The sequence below is a fragment of the Dipteris shenzhenensis genome, chromosome 1 (assembly GCF_047967505.1).
Source record: "Dipteris shenzhenensis isolate YYH24624 ecotype China chromosome 1, Dip_SZ_1.0, whole genome shotgun sequence".
Classification (NCBI taxonomy): domain Eukaryota; kingdom Viridiplantae; phylum Streptophyta; class Polypodiopsida; order Gleicheniales; family Dipteridaceae; genus Dipteris; species Dipteris shenzhenensis.
Window position 1 is genome coordinate 10,718,743 of NC_141596.1, and position 22,754 is coordinate 10,741,496.

The 22,754-nt window shown below is 39.7% G+C and overlaps 1 pseudogene; it reads right to left on the minus strand.

Moving 5' to 3' along the window:
* Nucleotides 1-37: 37 nt before the first annotated feature.
* LOC147905362 (cytochrome P450 71AU50 pseudogene) lies at nt 38-16,302 on the minus strand (annotated as a pseudogene).
* Nucleotides 16,303-22,754: the final 6,452 nt, after the last annotated feature.

A 22,754-nucleotide genomic window follows, 5' to 3' on the forward strand; every position in this document is an offset into this window, starting at 1 on the left:
GTCCTTTTTTCACTTTGATCATGCATGTAGTCATACACTAATGATCATCTGAATTATATCCATCAACATCCATAAGCATGTCATCTTGAATTCCACCTACAAGCAATAATAAGCATGAATTTGCAAGCGCAATTGTAATTCTCTTGAATCTAAAAACAAGGTTTAGATTTAGAAAATGATTTTCATCTCAAAAAGAGCTTGATATGATTACCTTATCCTCTTCTTTACGGTGGCTTCATCTTCCACCAAGATGAAAGGAATCCTTAACATGATCCCATGCTTTTCTTTCTCCTTTTTATAAATTTTAGCGAAATATACCCATGTATACTTGGTACAAATTGAGTGGCAAGTCTTTTCGCTTTCTTTGTTGTTGATAAATAAGGTCCATTGAGATTGGAACTCAAGAAGACATGTAATCTTGGGCCTGCCGAGTCCCCACATTCTTGCAGCCTCAAATATTACCTTTGTATTCTCACTGTATCTTTGTCCTGTACTTGACTTGATTATGTTTGTAGCAACATCTTATATAGAAATTACCATAAGGCAAATTTACAACCAAACTTGTCCAACATATGGGCTTCAATTATATTGTTGCAAAACCTTTTTATATCTTTTCAATTGAGAGACTCTATGCTGGCTTCTCTTAGAGTCCAAACTCTTATAGAAAGAATGGCAAGCTGAGAATTTTCCCACCATAGTTGCATAGAAAGGCTATTGCTTGCCTTTTAGTAAAAAAGTTACATTTTTAATCTCACTCTTTGTAAGAAAATCCTCTCTTATTCTCAACCTTGTCTTCTCTATATAATCTCATTCTAAAATCAACAAGTTTAACTATCCCTTTGCAATGGTGGCATGTAAATCCTTCAAGTGGCTTCCGATATTGTGAAATTTTCATGCAACTTATGTGATGAAAGCATCCATCCACATGAAAGTCATTACCTCCATCATGTTAACATGATACTCTATAAAACAATTCTTTCCACCACATTGATAATCTAAGAAAGGCTTTATCTTAACACATTTCTTGCCTACTATACTTTGATATCATGGTTCCAAATGCCCCAATACAACAAGTTGAGATTTACAAAAGAACTTTAATTCTCTTTAGTATGATTTGAATTAGGAGAGAAAGCACATGTACACGTGCTTCCAATTTTTGAAAAAAAATATCTGCATATACCAAATCCACACATTCATATAACTTGCACACAACTTATCGTGCATGATACAAAATGCATGTCCAAGAAAAAGAAATATAAAACCACATCCCTCTTTGAGAGAGCCCAAGAACCTGCCCTCAAGAGTGGTCCCATCTAGTCCCAAAACCTTGAGGGCATAGGGGCCAAGAACCAATCCCTTGGCTAGGCCTTTGATGGAGCTCAGAAGAAGACTAGAAAAAATTGCCTCTCAAGTTTAAGCAATGAGAATGAACTAAAGAACCTTTTATGTAGAAATGAAAAAAGCCGTAAAAGTCTAGGGGCATGTCCTTAGAAGTAGTCCCATGTAGCCCCATTGCCTGATGGGCGTAGGGACCAAGAACCATTTCTATAGCCAAGCTCTAAGTGGGGCTTAGGAGAAGTGAGTAAAATGCATATGAGGAAAGTTGGTATCATTCTTGCAAGAGGCACTACATAGAGTCTAGGCCATTCAAAAGAAACCTAGGCTAATGTATGTGAAATCATACCATATGCAAATTCCATAAATTTATTGGTTATTGTTAATGATATAGAGTATCTATATATAATGGAGTTTAAGTAAATGTTTATCAAGATTTAAATTAAGATTATGACAATCAACAATCATACAACAAAGTGCATATAATGACACTCCCTCTAGCCAAGTCAAAGCATCATATTTTAAAAAAAAATCGATCATGTTTAGTCTAAATAAATAACCATGTGTCTAAGACTAAACAACTATTCCATGCCATAAGCTACAACAACACCTAAATCCAAATGAACAACCAAGTGTTAGCCTATTTATTTAATATCTATGTACCTACTAAGAAACAACTTTAAAAGCCAAATAAACGACCAAGTATTGGAGCCTTCTAATATTGATGAATGATACATATAGTCAAATGATATGACCTTATGAAGCTAATTCAAAATTAATATAAAGGAGCCCTTAAAATGACATTAAAAGTCGAGTATTACGACCAAGTGTCGAAATGCAGACTTACTTATCTAACTACAATTGCAAATGAGTTATACAACCTTGTATAGAGCGATAAGCTCCCCATCTTATGCTATGTTGGAAAGCTTCCCAAATGACCAGGTTCACTCCTCTTCTCTCTTTCCTTGATTCTACCATCCTAACCTCTTCTCTCCCCACCTAAACGTACCATGGATGATTCCAAGACCCTATCGTGGCTTTTTACAGACGGTGGGAGCACTGGTTGTATATGACATAACCAGGAAGCAGGCCACGCTCTGCCCATACGCGTAGCTGGAAGTGCTGCCATCAGGATGGCAACTTTGAATGGACCGGGAATGTTGAGATAGACATTGATTGTTTCGTAAGAAAATCTATTGAAGATTCGTCAGGTGGGCTTTTGTCACTGTAACTCAAGTTGGTGTAGCTAATCTAGATCTTGCTAAATCATTCAAGAAGGCTTGATGAGTAGAAACAAGGACCAAAGCACTTCTCAAAGTTCCAATCCGTCTTCTTTCTTCATGTAGTCCAATTTTGCCAAGATTACGGGCAACAGAACCGAGCTTCCAAGATGTTCAACTTCTTGGAAAGCCTATTCTCCGACCTCCCAAGTAAATTCTGGAACAACTGATCCACCCGTTGGTCTGTTCTGCACCACGATGTATCCAGGCACCCCTGACGCCAAAGTCAATTCGGTGTACTATATTGACATGGAGCAACGTCCTTCGATGATAGTTGGCTCCCCTCGTATGTCGCACTCTCTACTCCTACGTCAACGATGACGAAAGACAACAAGCACAAGCAGCAAATTCTAGAGATGAAACCCAGAAGCGAGTGGATTCACAATGGAAGCTTGAGGAGTGCAAAAAGGGCTCCAAGCATTGGGCTTTGGCTCCATTGGTATGTCTTTACTCCTACAACGACGAAAGACAACACATAGAAACCCAGAAACGAGCAGTGGAAGCAGCTTGAGGAGTTCAAACAGGGCTCCAAGCATTGGGCTTTGGCTGCGTTGAGATCTCTCTACTCCTACAACGATGTCTTTAAAAGCGAGTTGATTTGCAGTGGAAGCTTGAGGAGTTCAAACAGGGCTCCGAGCGTTCAGCCAGTGTACATCTCACAAATGGTCGAGTGCTGCTCCTTCATGACGTCTTGCTCATTCGAAGTATATGAAAGAGCCTTGTTTCTGTTGCGTCCCTCACGCTACGAGGAAGAGAATCAGATGTGGATGTCCACCTCTAATGAGAACCATCACACGTTAATACCTCGTACCTATATGATCTCAGAAAACAAGTGGATCCTCAATCCTAATCACAGTACGCAACATCAACATTTCAGGTCACACTGAATGATCCCATTGAGCCTCATGATTGCAGGTGCATGAGAGCTCTTGAAAGAGTCAAGCTAGGGTGGACGCCAACAAGCCATCGTCAAAACTAGCCCACTCAATAACAATGAGCGGACTTTAGAGGCGATAGTGTTGTATTTTCTCTTCAGCGTAGCTTTCACTCCAAGCTACAGACTCCAGCAACAACAAGGCCACTACCACTTTGCCCTCGGCAGGATCACCCAACCTTATTGCAGCCTCTCAAGAATTGCTCATTTGAGCCATCTTCATTTCGGTCACCCGATTTTTTAGACCATCTCGAGGCTTGCCAGTTCCTAGCATGTTGCTGCCCTCCAGACTGCGCCCTGCTCGACCTAGTTGTTAAACGATTAAACAACGGAGAGAGAGATCGACCAGCCTTTAAAAGACATATAAGGTGATCTTACTTATAGGCAAACACGAACCGAGAAAGCCAATCCACACAACTTGAGCAGCCACCAGAGTGAACAATGGCCACTGGGCTGCGCCCGCCCAACCCATGGCGAAGCGTCAATTGTTCCACAAATCTCGCACTCTGCGGGCAAGACTCCCTGGGACACACGTTGGGATTTGAAGTCTGAACCTATTGCCACATACGTGCAAGTCTTGTCCACCAAACTATAGCGGTATATATACTAACTTCCCGCAGCGCAGATTTTAATACATCTTGGGCCTAAGCTAAACAAAGAATCTTGGGAAAGATCCTATCCAATATTCAAACCTCACGTGACATGCAACCACCCAATCACTACCATAAAGAGAGCTTTGAAAAAGCCATCCATATTAGGTGGCTTCCTCCACTAATAACTATAAATTCCATTTAGGACCTATTCTCCAACTCCATAACTCCATGCTAATCCTGTGTACAACCATATCCATGACAACTCCGAGAGATTTTGGCATTGTCCTTCTAACTAATCCACCACTAGATGCCACAAACAACAAGATGATATTTTTAGGCATTGTGTAGCATATATAGTATCTCAAGGAAAGCTACAGTCTAAAGAAGCTAGCAATGATCTTCTTTAATCTCTAAGATATCATACGTAAGAATCTTCTTTAGGCTCTTAATATAGCAGACACAAGGGCTTATGTTCTCCCAACATAGAAATAGATTTATTCTTTAATCTCTGAAGGTAGAATAGGTAAGAGTCTTCTTTATGCTCTCAATGTGTAGACACAAGGGCTTATGTTCTCGTTTACTTTGATTTGATCATGTTCACCAGATTCTAGTTCGAACTATCACCAATATTGATGCTTAAGGTACTTGCTAATCTACAACTCTTGGCACAAGTGTGTGAGAAACCCTCAAGCATAATGGGATTCTCACTCAATGCCGAATTTTCCTTTTACTTTGATACCATGTTTGTATAGGGATATTATTTTTTTCCAAGTGCAAGAAGTCTTTTGAATAGGGATATCTAAAGATAAATACCTTACTTCTTTATTCTCCAAGGTTCTATCTGGTGGATTTAATTATAGAAGAGGCTCTCCACAATCTATCATCTTTTAAAGAATAGATCAATTGTTTGGGAGCATGAACGGTCTTGTATGCTCATTTATTTCTCTACTTTGTCAATTTGGTTTGCTAGTAAACAATACCATTCATACTATCCTCTACCTCCATAGCTATCTAAACCCTAAAAAATGTAGAAGTCCACTTGTTGAAAAGTATAGAATCTGAAGATGGTCTTTTGTTTTTATTTTTTTAATTAACAATATTCTTAAAGTGTTCGGTCCATTATTTTTTAAATTAATAGGCATGGTATTTACAAGAGATCACAACTTATCATGTATGCTCTCATTATGCTTCCCATAAATTTTCCAAATTTAAAATTAAAGGTGACAAAATTATTGCGAGCTAGTGACCACATGTCCATTGAACGTGTACACTCACATTCTTTCTACTATAAATTGAAGAAAGACATTCTTAGCTAAGAGAATGGCAACACCATCATGATGACCTTTGCTGAATGGAATACTAAAATCCCTTTCAATAAGATGCCACTTCTAGGCATTGTGCAACATATATGCACTTTTTTAGTGCTTTTGGAACTCGAGATAAGAATTTTGAACTCCAATCATTTTAAATTTAAGATCCAAACTTTTGCAATTTTTGGATCTTTTCCCTCTCTATTTCCAGCATTTTCTACATCTTTCATGCACACCTTATGAAGGAAGACACATAATGAGTGTGTTTTCACCCAAGAATATGGATTTGTGCCAAAAAGGGTTGAGCAAAACTCAAGTTCAAAAGTACAGATCTTCACAAATTTTTTACTTAAGTCTCTCCTCTTCATGTCCTTATTCCCCTTGCACAACCTTGGCAAGTTGCATACCATTTAATTTGACTTTTGATCTCACATGTTTTTTCTTCCATTGAAATAGCTCAACATAGTAAGGAGCCTCCAATGCCCATGTAGAGACATGTTTTGACCCCTAGGGATTAATTTCACAATGCCAGTATTTATGCTCCTAGGCAGATAACCCTTGTGAAAATAGTGATGAACTGAAGCCGCTATCTTGGACAAATGGCTGACGGTGGCTGACAAATACCTTTGCAATCTCTCCTTCATAAATTAATGAGGTTAAATGTCCCCCTAGATAACTTTTAATGGAAATTCAATTAAATAGATCCCTCCCCTCCGTCTCACGAATCAATGAGGTTAAGCTAAACAGGGGATCTACTGGTATATGTGCAATGCCCACCTTTCATATGTAACCACCAATGTTCCATAGTGCTCTTTTGTAAGGCCCCCATTATGAGGAGAAGCCATGGTGTGAGCACTGGACATTGGTAGGATCCTAGTTTTGACACTAGATGAGGTCTCATGGTGACCGTTTGATGGTTAGGAGATGATAGAAGGATCAATGTACTCCTCGGGGGTTTGGGGGTAGCGCCGTTGATGGGGGTACGGGGACAACGCCCCCAACGGTGGGGTCTGAGACCTACATTGCATGCGCATGATCATTCGGGTGTGAATTTGTAGTCGTGCACGTGATCGATGGTCGGTGGTCAATGGTCTTTGGCCGGTGGCAAAAGCCAAGCAATATGTGCCATCGTCCTCGCACTGTCACACACTGTGCTAAGTCAATATGCATCTGCTACCGCCAATCCACCTTTGTGGTGGAATTTGTCTACTACGAAGGGCTATATAAGGAGGCCACTTCTCAAGCCTCAACATCGAATGCCAATACCCCTACCTCTAGTCCTTCTCCATTTAGAGTCTATCTAGATCGCCATCGAAGCTCTACTTGAGAGCGCATGGGTGGACAGCACCAATAGTTGTATCTGATACGAAATTTTTATTCAACTCTATTGTGTCTATCCTCTTGTTTTGTCCTATCGTTGTTGTCAAATGATCTCTTCGTTGCATTGTATCTCTATAGGATCTACCCCTAAACCGTTGCTCATGCTTGACCTTGACAAAACCTTTCATTGCATGCCTTTTGATTTTGGAATTCCAAAATCTTCTTGGCAGCTTAGTAGGACTCTAAAAATCCACTTTTGCCAATTTTTAAGATTCTAGAATCCCAAATAGAGCTATTTTGTTTTTTTACAACCAAATAAAGCTTTAAGGTTAGGATCCAAATCCCAATCTTCATATGAAATGGATTTTGGAATCCTAATTTCCTTTAGACTAGTTCTAAAGAACCATTTCTTGAAAATAAGACTTCCAAGGTTTGGATTTTGGGATCCTTTTTTTTGGTGGTTTTGGAATGGGGTACTCCGATTGAGAATTGGAAATTTTCTTTTTTTTGGATGTCGTCTATTGTTTTCGTGTAAATGTGTTTCAACATTTATGAACAATTGACCCAAATTTTACAAACAATATTTATCTCCTTAGACCTCACTCTATAGCTCAAATTAACAAAAACTTGTTTCTTATCTTTTTCAAATATAGGAACTCTCATAAAAAATATCTTTGTGGAATCCCAAAACATGAACCCCAAATTACATAATGTTTTCTAAAAAACTATATTTTTAGAATGGAAACTAAACAAGACAAGTTAAAGACCAACCTTCACTTAAAACTTGTACAAAAGGATTTCAAAAAAATTAAAGGTTCTTGCTAGTGGGACACACACATGATCAAATTGATCAAATGTTCAATAGATTCTCTCTCAAATTTGCAAAGAAAAGTGTTTAATCTTCTACGAATTTGCAATGTGTAGCAAGATGCATATGTTTCAATGCCTACCATAGAAGTAGTTGAGGAGACATATGGTTTTAGAGCACATGCAACTAGCAAAGGTATCTATGACCCATCCTTTATGCAGCTCAATGATCATAGCTTTCATCATAAATTTAAAATAGAGAAAAAGGATGAAAAATACTCTCATGTGGAGCAAAAAATATTCCAACTCTGAAACATGGCTCCCACAAGATGGACTCAAATTTTTATTATCCATTCGAGTACATGGAATAGTTTGAGCTAAGCACATGCTACTCTCTTCCACAAGTGAGACAACAAGGTACCAAAAAGATAATTGTTTGATGGATTGTCTTCAATGCTTGAATGAAATTTAGGAGGCAGTATGGGGTGTACATGAAAGTACACTACAATGGTGGCACAATTTTTTGCACAGTGAGAGAGACTCATTGAGGAGAAATGATGCAATTCAGCTCAATGTACCCATTTGTGTAGCGTGAAATTGAAGTTTATAACACAAGCAATATGGATTGTAGTGCTGCAGTCAACGAAATGCCAATTGGAGAAGAGTTATTAATAATGGTCCATGGAGAAACTAGGGAAATGTATGCTAGCCCTAGGAAATCAACCATCTGATGACAAGATTTTAACAAAGAGCAATTCGCGATTCGATTGAAAATTATGCATGAGAGAAGGCTCATTCATGTTCAATGACAATGGATCTCCACCATTGGTGAGGCTTTCTTCACCTCCACAGCCTCCTTGAAAACCAAAATCAACAACACTTGGGAGTTCTCTTGTGACTCGTTGGTGCAGTGGGTTTTAGAAACTTATTGTGGGTGGTTTATCCTTGACCTTTGGTGTTGAGTGATGTTGTTGCTTGATGTTGTTGAGTCCTCTATGCTTTCAGCATTTCAATAGGAGTGAAATTCGGCCTTGCAGGAGGCAAACAAGAGTGATTCGGCTCCGTCATCCTACATGGCTTTAACAACGACGCCCTACCATGTGGAGCATTGGTGAGAACACCGTGGAATCTCTTTTGCAGTGCCAGGAGAGTGCAAGGAATCGTCAAAGCCCAAGAGGTTCTTGGAGCGTGGTCTTTCAAGGAGGATACATAGTGCATCTCGATCAAAAAAGATCGTTGTTTGAATTTGCGCTGACTCAGGATTCCATTGGGCACGTAGGATTGTGGGCATAGTCGACTAGACTTTCCAACATTTGATGCTCCTCCATCATCATTGACAAGCTCATTGCAGTTTATGACTATCTAAATCTACCTTTGAACATAGCAATCTTCAACAAATCGTGTAAAGGAATGTAAAATAAACACAATCAAACAAACCCTCGCCATTCCATGGCAAAAAGAATGTGTCTTGGCAAGAAAGACCTTCTAGCTCTAAACTCTCAAGCCCATCCTCCTCACAAAGTCAATCACCCACTCCACATTCTCATGATATCACATGCACATATTGTTATAAAAAGGGCCATTATTGTGATGGTTGTTGGAAGCATGCATTTGATAAGCAACAAGTATGAGAGCACGAGTCACACTTTGCAGAAGTGGAGAGGGAATATAGTGACAAAGAAGACACTAATGAAAATGTTGGTCTCCATTTTTGATACTCTCTTGCATTGCTTCTTGAATAGGTATGCAAAGTGTGGATAAAAGGAGACGATAAAAGATGCAACAATTGCATAAAAGCATCTCGAAAGGTCTACCGAAAAGGCACTACAAAAGAAGAAGCTTGAGCTTGCAAAAATAAAGCTTATCTTAATTTTGAAGTGAAATTTTAATTAATCCAAATTTTCCCTTTAGAAAAAAGGGGGAATAAAGGAATGTAAAATAAACACAATCAAACAAACACGAAGAGGCGCAAGCCTCTCTCTATAGATTTTTGTTTTGTTTTGAACACACCCACACCACACCCATGCAGCCGTGGTCCTAGTGAACAATGGGTCCACAACTGTGGCACTCACACACCACACACACGCACCCAACCACAAGCTAGGACTCCATGCCCCAACCACCAAGACTTGAACCCATAACCTGAAGGTTGGCAGCCCAACACTCAAACCAGTAGGCCAAAGCCTTGGAGGCTTCTCTATAAAACAATTTAGTCAATAACAGAACATCATAATCGATTCAACAATCTACGTCTCATCTCCTCGATCTCTCCCATCTCCTGCTGCCTTCTCTCTGTGTATGAATGGTGAATTCCATATTTCTATATCGTGTATCTCTTCTCATTGTAGAATTATAAGTGGGTGCATTGAACAGCATTCCACACAAGGACCTTACTAAGACAATCTATCGAATTGACAAGTGTCTGACCATGATGGTTATCTGGTTCTGTGTAGTCAAAATTGTTGGCGTGGGAAACTTGAGGTAGCTTGAGAGTGTTGAAGGCTATATGGATTTAGACTATTGAGTTGATGGATTAAGGAGAGGATGGAGGGAACCGTTCCAAGTCAAATGTTGTCAAAGATGGTGACCAAACAATCTGAGACAAGCAATGGAAACATGAAAAAGTCATTTGGCCATTCGAGAAAACTTTTGCTTGATCGAGCAGCAACGCATTCGAGTAAATTTTCATTTGATCATTAACAAAACACAAGGAGGAGGACATAATTTGTTAATGGGTTTAGTGAATCGTCTGTCGATGGCTTTTAAGAAAACATGATGGATCAACTGCCCTTCCGACATCGCAATTCTTCATGGATCAATTGGTAGTTACACACTCAAATCTCCCATGACCTTCTTCAGATAATCTTCCATGCCATGTCTTGTAGTAAAAGTATAATCTTAATTAAGCATAGGTTCAACCTTGTCTTGCATGTAGCAGAACGAAATCTACAGATGGGGTTCTTGCATTTTTTATGATTCATAGAGAAACTACAACCCGACTGATTTGTCTGAGTTGCAACATCTCCCCACTTGAGTTTTGGACTACAATGCTACACGCCTCAAAGCGCACCCCCAAGGAATAGATCCAAAGAGTTGATTGTTGTCCATCAGCAGAGTTTTTAGATTGGAGGAGTTCCCTAAAATTGGCAGTAATGCGCCTCGAGGGCGCCTCGCTGAGATGATTCAATTGCAGGTTCAAATTTTCAAGTTTGGTAAGCTCACCCAGCCGGTCCGGAATCACACCCCCACCTCGTTCCTATTGAATAGAATGTCCATAAGCAGAGTACAGTTGTCAAGAACGATAGGGATGTCTCCTGTAAATTGATTGCTCATCAATACAATTTTTTGGAGTTGGGTTAGCAGACTGATCTACAGTGGAAGGATCTATTTGGGTAGGCTTTTACTAAGGTCCATCTCCACCTTTTTGGAGAGCTGCTTGCTGCAAATTTGTAGGAAGCTAACTTGTAGGCATATTGAGCTATGAGATCATCATGCTAGCCAAAAGTGGCAACACCATTAAGGCTTTTTGCCATACCCACAGTAGCTGTGGCACGCTCGCCATAGCCATAGCCAGCAACACCCCTAGCCCCTTGCGCCTGGCTCTCCCTAGTCTTCTCCTCCCATACCCCCTGTTGTTGACACATACTCCCATCACCTTTTGAATCATCCCTCCTTCCCTCCCCTCCTCCAGTGAGATCTTTCTCCCTAGCAACGTCACAGCCTCAACCATCTTTCCTTTCGTAATATTGTCTTTGGCATCACACCCATGTTAGCACTGCAAAGCCCTGGCCTATGCTTAATCGCACCCACATTAGCAAAGCGGACTTGTGGTCACATAAGTGTCATAACTAGGATCTTGGTTGACAAAAAGACTTAAGATCACAAGGGTGTGTGAAAGTTTGGGACACAAGAGTGTGAGAAGGGGATTTCATTAGGATCACAAGACTATAAAAGTTTGGGACACAAGAGTGTGGGAAGGGGATTTCATTAGAGTGAGAAAAGGGGTCTTAGGGCCTATTCCCATTACCAATTAGGAGCACTAGTTAAGGCTCTTAATGGAGTGTCCACATTATTGTGCATTCCCATTAGCATGTTTAGAATGTAGTTAAGTTAAATCTCCTAACTGCCCATTAAAAATGTTTGTAAATTTAACCCCTTCAAACTAGGTGCTTTAAGGACTTTTAAGAAGAGAAAGAAGTTGGAATGTGAAAATTTAATGGTTAACTTAAGGATGAGCAATGGGAATGATACTTTAAGCAAGATTCTTTTTAAGAAAACTTCATGGTTTGGATACTCGTTTGAAAGGTCTTAAAAAGAAGAATCCATTGTGACCTTAACTTTAAAGAATTGACATTGGATCGATGAGATAAACCATTTTGTATAAAAAATACCCTGAAAGTTTTATTTAAGACCACTTAGTGCATAACATAATGGGTTACCAATGGGAATGTAATTTCCATTTTAAGGTTAACTTTAACTTAACATAACTAGTTATGTTAAGCTCACTAACATGACCTAACTACTAGTGGAAAAGGGCCCTTAGTCAAATTGAGGTGACAAGGAGACTTTTGGTTACCCTAGCTTTTGAAAAAAAGAGCTTGGTGTCCCCATAAGTTTGGTGCAACAAGGAAACCTGGTGTTATGGAAACCACTTGTTACGCAGGCTGATGTAGTTTAAGCTGCAGGTGGCAACTAGCTCGTTAGTGGCAAGCTACATGCGATGCCTTTGGTAAGCTCTAGGGGAGACTACCAAGTCCGTCAACTCTGAGAAGGTGTGATAAGGATTTTAGCACTGAAATGCACCAACAATATTGAGAAGCACAAGGACTTGGAGAAGATCCTAGATTTACAAGCTAGTAGCAATTGGAGCAATGAGTAACGTTCAATTTGGATCTTGCATGGCAATAGCGATCTTGGATCTTGATGCCTCCATGAGTGACATAACACCTAACTAGATTGATTATGACAAGCCACAACCCATCACCAAAAGATTGGGTGTCAACGTATCCTCTAAGTTTTGGCTTTGAATCCAATGATCCACCTACTAAAGGATTGAGAAAAGCTAGGTTTTGCAAGTCCTAGACTACCAAATTTAAATTTTAGCACCCTCATGTGCTTTGCTCATTTTCTATTTGTGGGCACAAGTTAGCGTGGGAATTGTTAGAGAGATGTGAGCTTTATGGCCGATATGCAAAAATACAATCACGGCTATTGAGATCCAGATAATATGCTAGTATCTTATCCATTCGTGAGACTTATTTTCGACGCTTGTATTCTCGATACTTAAATTCTCAACATTAATATTCTCGACACCCAGGGAAGGGCCTATTCCCTCGAATTATAACTCTTTGGGGAAAAGGAAGCACATCGCCTACCTGCCCACACTATGTGTGGTTATAATTATTATATTTTATATATTTTCATACAAATATTTTCAATTTCTCGTCCATTCAAAATTGCTTGTTTTCTATCTAGATTCTTACAACATTCCTGTCTTTTGATGCATGTTCTCGATGCGAGGAAGCAAGCTAGATGCAACATCGAAAGATATCACCTCCTTTATTCATATGATTATAGTCCATGTCACAATATTGGATACTATGCAATGAGGATTAGTTATGAGCTCTTGTGAGCGTCACCTTATTTATGTATTTGTTGCGCTTCAACTCTCAAAATGCACAAACAATATGGACATCACCAAGCCAATAATATATCACCACCCCTGACATTTGCAAGGAGGATCGGATCCTTACGGACCTTATATCGTGTCTCATGTCTAAATTTTTACTCATTCTCATTTTTTATTTTATAAATTGATAAATTGATAGGATTCAAGTTCAATTTGTAGTTACATGCTTCATGACGAAAAGGCTACCAACCACACATTTAGTTTTCAATTTGAAAAATCGAACTCTTTTTGTAATTCAAAATTTTAGACGTTTTTGGGTCATTGAGTTAAACATATGTAACATTCTATGCATTCTTTTTTATATAAGTAGCAATTTTTAAAAAATGTTTCACATGAAATTATTCTTTTAATCCCCAAATATCACTTTTTGGATTTTTTTTCCAAAATGGAGTTGAGCTATCATTTGCATGATTTTGTTGTCATTTTTTATGACTACTTGTTTGAACTTCAATAGGACTTCAATTGTAAAAGAGTGGTTTTATGACAAATTTAAATCTTGTAGCCGAATAAAAAATATTCAAGCATCGCTTAACACCTAGCGAAAATAGAATAACTCTTTTGGTTCAAAGAATCCCAATGTGTTTTTCAAAGACAAGGTTGGAAAAATGACTTAGTTGAGCTTCCCAATCATTACTACTTTCTTTGCCTTGGAAAAACAAAACACTTGGTTTCTCCAATAAACAAACCCCATTGTGTTGGAACTAATAGATGCATTTACAATAGTCCTAAATTTCATCATGTGTATCTAGGACATGCACACAATGAAGGTCATGGAAACATTGGGCATAAACAAACAAATTTTCACGATTAGTTGAGTTATTGCATGACAAAGAACAACCGACATAAACGTAAACGATGATCCTTAAAGTAAATTCCATAATCGAAAGATTACAATCTCCTTGCATGCTTGTATACAATTTATGTGCAAGGATTGATCGCAAATTGTGAAAAATTAACAGTCACTCAATTTCCCTCAAAAGCTATTTGAAATAGAGAAGATAAAGAGTTCATCAAGCGATCTCAATCGAAGTTCACTCCTTCTAACTAATCATACCTGATGGCAATCTTTTCAAAAATCTCTCATAAAAAGATTGTGAATCCTTCAATGAAGAACTCACTTAACTTTAGAGGGAATTTGTCATGTGCAACCGAATCAAGGGGAGTGGAATAGAGGCAATGGTTAGTGAGCAAAGAGCAACATGGTCATCGATGTAATCAAGATATAGGACTGGAAGGGGTTGATGGACCTCTTGCTATGACAAATCATTGCTTATGTATATAGATCGTAGTCTTATTTAAAACTTATCTATTGATAATAAGCAATCCAATGATAGCCAATCTCTAGCGACAGGCACCCTTAGCAAGCGAGCTTTGCGAGTGATCCCTAATTTAGCTTAACATGGCGTTCTACCTAAGCAACGTTATTTAAAAGTTACATGCATCCGAACCTCCACTCTAGCACTCCCTCTAAGAAGGCACTAGAGCTAGGTGGTGGTTTCACGTCTCCGGACTTTGCCTTGGCCCAAGTACTCTAGTAAAGAGTACAAGGCAATAAAACAAACCTTTTACGCATAGAGTCACACCATTCACTTCTCTCATGTCCAGCTCTAGGGCACTCATTCCAACGGGAAGCTCCCAATCGAAGCTATGAACAAGATTTGACAGAGTCAACGCTACCATCGACAACCCCAGTGCCATGCCTGGACAGCTTCGCCTCCCCGACCCAAAAGGAAGCAGCTCGAAATGCTGCCCTCTCACATCCATATTCTTGTCTTGGAACCTCTCGGGCCAGAATTGTTGTGGGTTCTCCCAGACTTTAGGATCTCTGCCTATTGCCCATACATTTACAAACAGTCTGGTGTGCTTTGGCAACGTATACCCGGCCACTGTGCATGCTTCCATTGATGCATGAGGAATCAAAAAGGGGGCCGGGGGGTGCAGACGGAACGTTTCCTTGATGGATTCCTGAGCAGCTCTGCCATCGCCCATTCCAGTGTGTTCGATGATGTGTCTATGCCAGCGGCCAGCAGATCCTGCAAATGTATGATATTATCTCGATAGTACCACCGCTCTGCGCACTGCTACAATTCTTCATCGTAAAACGTCCAACTATTTCTATCGAAAGCAGCAACATGAAAGAGAGTAGAGATCTTACAAGTATTAAGCCTTTGACAGTGGTCTTGTCAGGTACTTTGCCACTACCCATTATGGAAGTGGACAAAAGCACATCAAGAAAATCCCTAGGGGCCTCCGTGGAGTTCCTGTCTCTTTCCTGTTGCCTCTTAGTCAAAACGTCCTCCAGAAGCACATCAAACAGGCAGTGAAGTTCATCCATAGCGCGCTTGACTTTCACGTCTAACCATCCAAGGTAAGGAATGAAGTCTCCTATCACTGGGGTTGCAAACAAGGCAGACGTCCGGTGAATGAGATGCTTGACCGAAGAGCCGCCTTGCCCTGATCCGCTGTCGGATATACGATCTGAGAACACCATCCGACCGACCACATCCGACATCAAAGCACCTAAACATTCACCCAAGTTGATGGGTAGCTTCCCTCCCTCCGTTCTGATGTCCTGAAGCTTCAGAAGCGTTTTGGAAGAGAATAACTCAAGAGTACACAAGCTCCGTAACTTCCTCCACCGAGCTCCATACGACGCAAAAATGAGACCGTTCTCCCGTCCGTAACCTCCCCGTTTGGTGAGCTCTAGTGAGGGGCGATCTGCAAAAGCTTTGTCATGGGTGAGCAGGAATTCTTTGGCCATGGTTGGGCTGGAGACGACGACGGCAGGCATGTAACCGAGGCGAAGGAAGAGGAGGGGGCCATAAATGTTGGAGAAGCGGGCGAGGGTAAGGGGTGAGAAATCGGCGAGGAGGTGGAGGTGGCCGATGATGGGCAAAGCAGGAGGGCCAGGTGGTAGTTTGGAGGAGGCGGAGAAGATCATGGAGGTGGTGATAATTAGCAGGAGGGAGAGGAGGAAGAGGAGGAGGAGGAGCCATGGCGAGGAAGACCAAAGCGGCCACAGCCATGACTCCATGGCGAGTAGGTCGTAGGAAGGATCTAGCTTTCACATTTGCAGAGAAGACAGTGGGTTCTCAAACATTTAAAAAACAACATATCATAGTCTTGTCACAAAACCAAACTTTCTTAGCTGTCATAGTGCAAGTTTTTTCCCTGCCTCTATAGGGTACGGCTTAGTAATCTTTCCCCTCTAAAGCGAAAATAAGATGGGGATCCCACTAAGGCCTTGCCTTTGGAATGCCAGTATCACTGTAAGTGTAAAGTAGCTTGATAAAAAGGGGGGGCGTTGAGAAATGTGGTTCCATAGAGTACTTCAATGATGTGAGAAGGGTACAGCTTAGTAATCTTTCCACTCTAAAGCGAAAAAAAGGTGGGGATCCCAGTAAGGCCTTGCCTTTGGAATGCCAATATAACTGTAAGTGTAAAGAAGCTTGATAAAAAGGGGGGGCATTGAGAAATGTGGTTCCATAGAGTACTTCAGTGATGTGAGAAGATTGATATGGACAGAAATTATATGATTGGTAGAGTAGATTGCATCAATAGGGTAATGACATACGTACTGATTGGTAGAGTCGATTGAGTAATGACATATGTATTGGGAAAAGATAATTTTAAATTTAAGAACGCAGCCTCTAATGGAATGGTAAAGATGATGTTGAATTTAAGAAAGCACCCTTTAATGGAATGGTATCGCTTTGTCTTTCACCTTCTATCTTTCACGTTGTTTCCTTTTGAGCCTCCCTAGGATTTTTATCTAGGTAGATGAGTGAAAGAGAGAGAAAAGAGGTGAAAGAGGTGTGTATGCATGTGTGTGATGGATAGACCATTAAATAAAAGTGGGAACGTGGCTATTTTGGCAAGAGTGGTGTCATATAAGAGGCAAAGAGAGTCTCCATCTGTAGAGAGAAATACCCAACAAAAGAAAAAAGCATTAAGGATCTCCACAAGAGGATAAAAACTTGATCCTAACAACACCCTAACAACACATTAGGAGCACATTAGAAAGCATTAAGCAATCACTAAACCAAGACTTAAACTGGTCAAATTGACCACATGAACTGAAAGAAGTGGGATGGACTTGATTAGCAAACAAGGTGGGGATCCCACAAGGGCCTTGCATAATGGAGGACTAGTGTCATGGACGAAGCTGGATTGTGTGATGTCCTAGTAGATGTAGTGTATGCTATGGAATGGTTCGTCAAGTAAGCATAGGACTCTTTCGGAGAGAATGTTTCTAGAGGGCATGTTGCTCCACACATGGCCTAAGTGTGACCTGTAAATGGTGGTTGGCTTTTGAAAGTGCATTTTGAGGTCAAACATCCACATCATTGTTTCTAGATTGGTTGATTCCGGTGAATTTTTTCCCATGTATATGTGAACGTCGCCTACTAGTATTGTCAAGGAGTTTGTATCGATTGTGTTTATGGAGTGTTTATGAGTATGTTTTGAAGGTAGGTTATGAACATATTGTATCTTAGAGATGGTGGCCTATATATATTAAAAATGGATAGCCTTTGTTCATTTATAGTTGTTTTGATGGTTGTGATTTTCACCCCTTGTTCTACGTACATAATGACACTGTTTACTGCAAGTCTTTTTTTCAGTAGCATGCATTTCCCAAAGTGTGTGTAATCTTCAACCACATCAAGGGCCCTACCACAATGTATGGGCAGGGGTTTCGTGTTCTTGTTTCTTGTAGGCATATGACATCGGAATCCATTACTTGTGTTGTTTGGTTAATGTTGCAAATGTACTTTGGGAGTGATCTTGTGTTCAAGGATGTAACTAGCAATTTGTAGCTTCCCTTTCTTTTTAAAAGCAATTGGGCCAATGTTGTCCAAGATTTTTCAGTGAACTTGTTCATTTCATTCTTCACATCATTCTCAACTTGGAAAAATTTATCATTCTGAACTGGTTTCAACAAGTATAAATTTTCAATTTCCTTGACACGTGTATGCCAAGCCATGTTCACATACTCCTTTTGGGAAAATGCAAGCCTTTGTAACGTTAGTCCTTGTGCTCGATGTATTGTTCTTGTTGTTGCTGGTTGAATATGGAATTGTTCTCGAGTAGAATGCATGTTTTTTATGGCCTTATCTTCACTTGTTTTGAAATTCCACATGGGGGTGTCCATTCTAGTTTAATATATTCTTTATCAGCATTATTGATGTTATCTATTTGAGCTTGTATCCAATCTCTTTTAAAGAAATAGTATCCAAACTATGTCCTTCCCCATGTAGATTGACGTTGTCATGAAAATTCCATCAATGCCATTGACCATTCCATCTTGTGATTGAAATTCCCTAAAATATAACTCCACTAGCATACCTTCTTTTATTTCAATTTTGGTATGTAGGTCACATGTGTTTTTCGAATCATCTAGCATTTTCCCCTTGTTGTATGTTGTTTGAGAGAAGTCATCTATTGCTATGAGCACATGTTTTCATCCCGTGCAAAGTTGCGTGCATTTTCTAAAGGAGTTGAGGGCGTCGATGAATCTGCTCTTGCTTTGATGCATGGTTGACTTCAATTCGTAGCATTTCAGCTTTGTGTGCCAATATGTATTGGCAAGACACTCCAATTCATTATCATGCATGTTGAAAACCCAAGAGTCTTTGATTGGTTTTGCTTGGTAGAAATCTCCACATGTAATGAAGGATTACCAAAAAGCGAGCAATAAAAAATAATAAAATATTTATAAATACTCCATTTGAGTAGCAAAAAATAATAACTTATTCAAAAGTCCATATGTTTCCTCAATGCTAGAAGGTTAAATATGCATGTAACTTTAAAGTCAGTAACACTAATTTCACATCATCCATGAGGCAATTTGTATGTTTAATTTCCAAGTCATTGTTTGTATCAAAGACAGACCCTACTGCAATCAAGTTCTCTCTTTCCACTAGAGTAATTGAGATCATCAATGCAACCTTCCACACAAGGGTCTTTCCAAGGACTCCTTGCATGGATTAGTCTAGATTCCATACATATGTAAATGCTTAGCTTTTTTAACTCTATTCACTCTTGGAACAAAACCCATGTTTCTTTGTTACTGCAAAAATATCCTTTCCTAATGATTTACTCTTACCTCCGACTAATCTTACCAATGCAACAAATTGACCACAATTTCAAATTTTGGTGCATTAAAGTTTACTAAATGGTACACAAAGACATGATAATCATCTAAAGTACGCCTTGCCATTTGATTTGATATGTAACATGACCCCGTTTAGACTTGTAAATCAAAAGATACAGGGATGTGAAAATGTCATCTTTTGGGCCAAAACAACGCGCTCCCTGTTTTGGCCCAAAAGAGGGCATTTTTACATCCCTATATTTTTGCAAGATGTCAACATTTGATTGTTTTGGCCCAAAAGATGAGTTTTTAACACCTTTTGATTGTCAAATATAAATGGCATAATGTTACATATCAAATCAAATGACAAGGCATGATTTAGATGCCTTTTTTCACAACTGCTAAAAAAATTATGTGTATTAGAATATGAATTTTATGAAATTCTGTCCAATTTCTTGTACCAAATTTAAAGCAAGGTTTTCCATAATAGGGAGCGAGAAGACACTGTCTATTTTGGGGAAAAAAAACCAAATTTTAACATCCTCTACCTTTTAATTGCACTCTGGGGATCACTCTTCATAAACCCATAAAGCATGTGCAAGCAAGCATGTGTTGAAAATTACCCCTTTTCTTACATCTTTACATTTTCTCATATAAATGGTTAAACCCTTGTATGTGTTTACAATTTCAATCTTAAAATTGTGATACTCCTTCATAAATCTACATATAAAAATTACATTATGTCCCCCCACTAAAACATAGCCCTCAATGCACTAAAGTGCTATGTTAAATGTTTTTGAGTGACCCCCCAGGGTAATAGTCAAACCCAAATGGGGTCATGTTACAATAGTCCTTAATTTTAGACTACTCAATTCCTTAATTGCCAAACCCTTTTGAATACTTTCTACTTCAACCAATTATTTTATAGAAAACTTAGATTCTTTCTTTGCTTGCTTGATTTTCCAACCACTTCAACTAATTGTCGCTCGCTTTTTTGGGCTTGCTCGCTTTTTCTCATTACAAAAATTTTGGACTAAAAAAGAGACCCTTTGGAGAATGCCTTGCTGTAATTTTCTAGTCATGATGTCATTCTGCTTTTTATAGTAGTCTTTAACCATCTGACCCATTTTACCATTGTAATAGCATTCAACATTGCTGTTTGCATTTTGGCCTCTCTGCCATCCACCACAACCTCTTTGGCTCCCCTTGCCTCTAAGGTTACCACGTCCTCCTCCATAGGACTGGTTTTCTTGAATTTGCTACATATTTTGATTTCTGTCACGGCCTCCAGATCGGCCTGCTCTACCTCTGCCTCTACCTCTTCTAACATTTAAGTAGAAGATAGTTTCTTTTGAAGTTCCTCCTGAAGAAGATGCACCACCATTTCTTTACTCTTCAGAAATTAGAAGAGCAATCAACTCCCCAAAATCAGGAAAATTCTCACGAACGGCAATGGATGTCCGGATTTGTGCATAATCCTTTCCTAGACCATTCAAGGTCATTGAAACTAAATCATCATCTTCCACTGGCGACCCAATGGAAGCAAGTGCATTCGCAATCTTCTTCACCTTCATGTGGTAGTCATTGCTCATATTTTCTCTCTGCACATTATGCAACTCTTGCTTGAGCTGCATTTTCCTGACTTGCGTATTTGTGCTATACATTTTTGTCAAAGTATCCCATGCCTCATTCGGCGTGCTTGCATCTTGAATATGCACAATCATAGAATCTGAAATACTGATAGACAGCCGATACATAACTTTTCTGGCTCTCTCATGCTAGCCTTTAAATGCCTGCAACTCCTGTTGATTGGGAACATTAGGAATAACTGGTTCTTGTTCAGCTCCTGTAATGAACTCCCAATAGCCTTTTCCCTTAAGGAAATTCGTCATTCCAAACTTCCATGCTTGCAAGTTGTTCTTGTCAAGATTTTCAATGACTATTTGTGAAAGAGCATCAAACGCCATTACAAAACACTGTAAAAGTATTCTATCAGTGCACAAAACACAACTTCTGCCTCACAAGAGCAAATCTGCGAAACTGATGAAAGTGGTATTTGACCACACATTCACTTCCTAGTGATGATTTTTCATCAACAGGCAATAGGAATGATTTTGTCACTCCCAATATCTCTGCGCACATGCATACGATGCAATTTCTATGGCAACTTTCACCGACCTGCAGAACAGTGGTCACATAGCAAAAACAGGGCACTTTCCTGAGTGCCTATAGAAAAATTCCGCCACCAAAATGGGCCCTGAAATGGCCTCGAATCAAAAAAATAATCTCGCCACACCGCGAAGGGCGTCCCAATTTGAGACAATGCACTCTTGCACTTTCCGGCTGTGCTACCTGTAGAGATTTTCTCCCAAACTTGAAAAAGGAAAGCAACACTGATCCTCTTACCAAGACACCGCAAACATGGTTTACTTTCTTGAGCTTCTTACCATGAACCGAGCTCTAATACCATGTGAAGAGAGTGGGAGAGAAGGAAGGAGTCTCACTTGTAGCTTTCTCACATACAATTGGGGGAATACACACAAAGGTGGAGGCTGAAAACAATTTTCCTCTTCTTAGTTGTGAAAGCCAAAAGAACTCTAAGTACAAAAGAGTAGGTGAACCCTATATGTGGGTCTCAAACCAAACTGATCTAACTAAGGTGGCATACTAACTAAGCCACTAACTAGAGTACATAAAGATAGCTGTCATCCAGCTATTATTCATGGGTAGTATACCAACCGCATCTGCAGCTAACAAGTCAGTGACATAAACGCACAACGGTCACCCTGGCATATCACGAGTGGAGCTCGATATCTCAACAGATATGGCACCACAACCTTGGCAGTGGATTTGCTTGTGCAATGATTCTAGCTCTTAGGACCAGGCACTCATTTGCTGAATGATTGGCCATGCAGTGTGGACACCAGACATTTTCTCGTCGTGGATATGTCTGAGTTGGCAGCTAAGACAAGTGAAGTTTTTGTTCCATGGCCTGCATCACGTCTTCTTTTAGCTTCATGGTCATGGCCTCTAGGCGATCTTCATTTGATGTTTCGGTAGTGGACTTGGATTTGCCCTTTTTAGAGCGCTTTTATCTCGTGCACTAGATCTGCCATCATCACTGCTAGTGTCAGAGTCAGTCATGCCATCCTCAATGCCAATGGCTGCAGCATAAGCAGCACTGAATGTTTCATAGCTGCTAGTCTTTTTCATATCCTTTCGAATTTTCTTCCTTAGTCCCGCAATGAACCAGGCCATCAGGTACTTTGCATCGGGGCGTGGGTCACATTTGGCGATTAGTCTTTTCATCTTGCCTAGATACGTGTGTACATCTTCTCAATGACCATCATGTTAATAATGTGCCTAAGATTTTTCTACATGTGTAGGGAAAT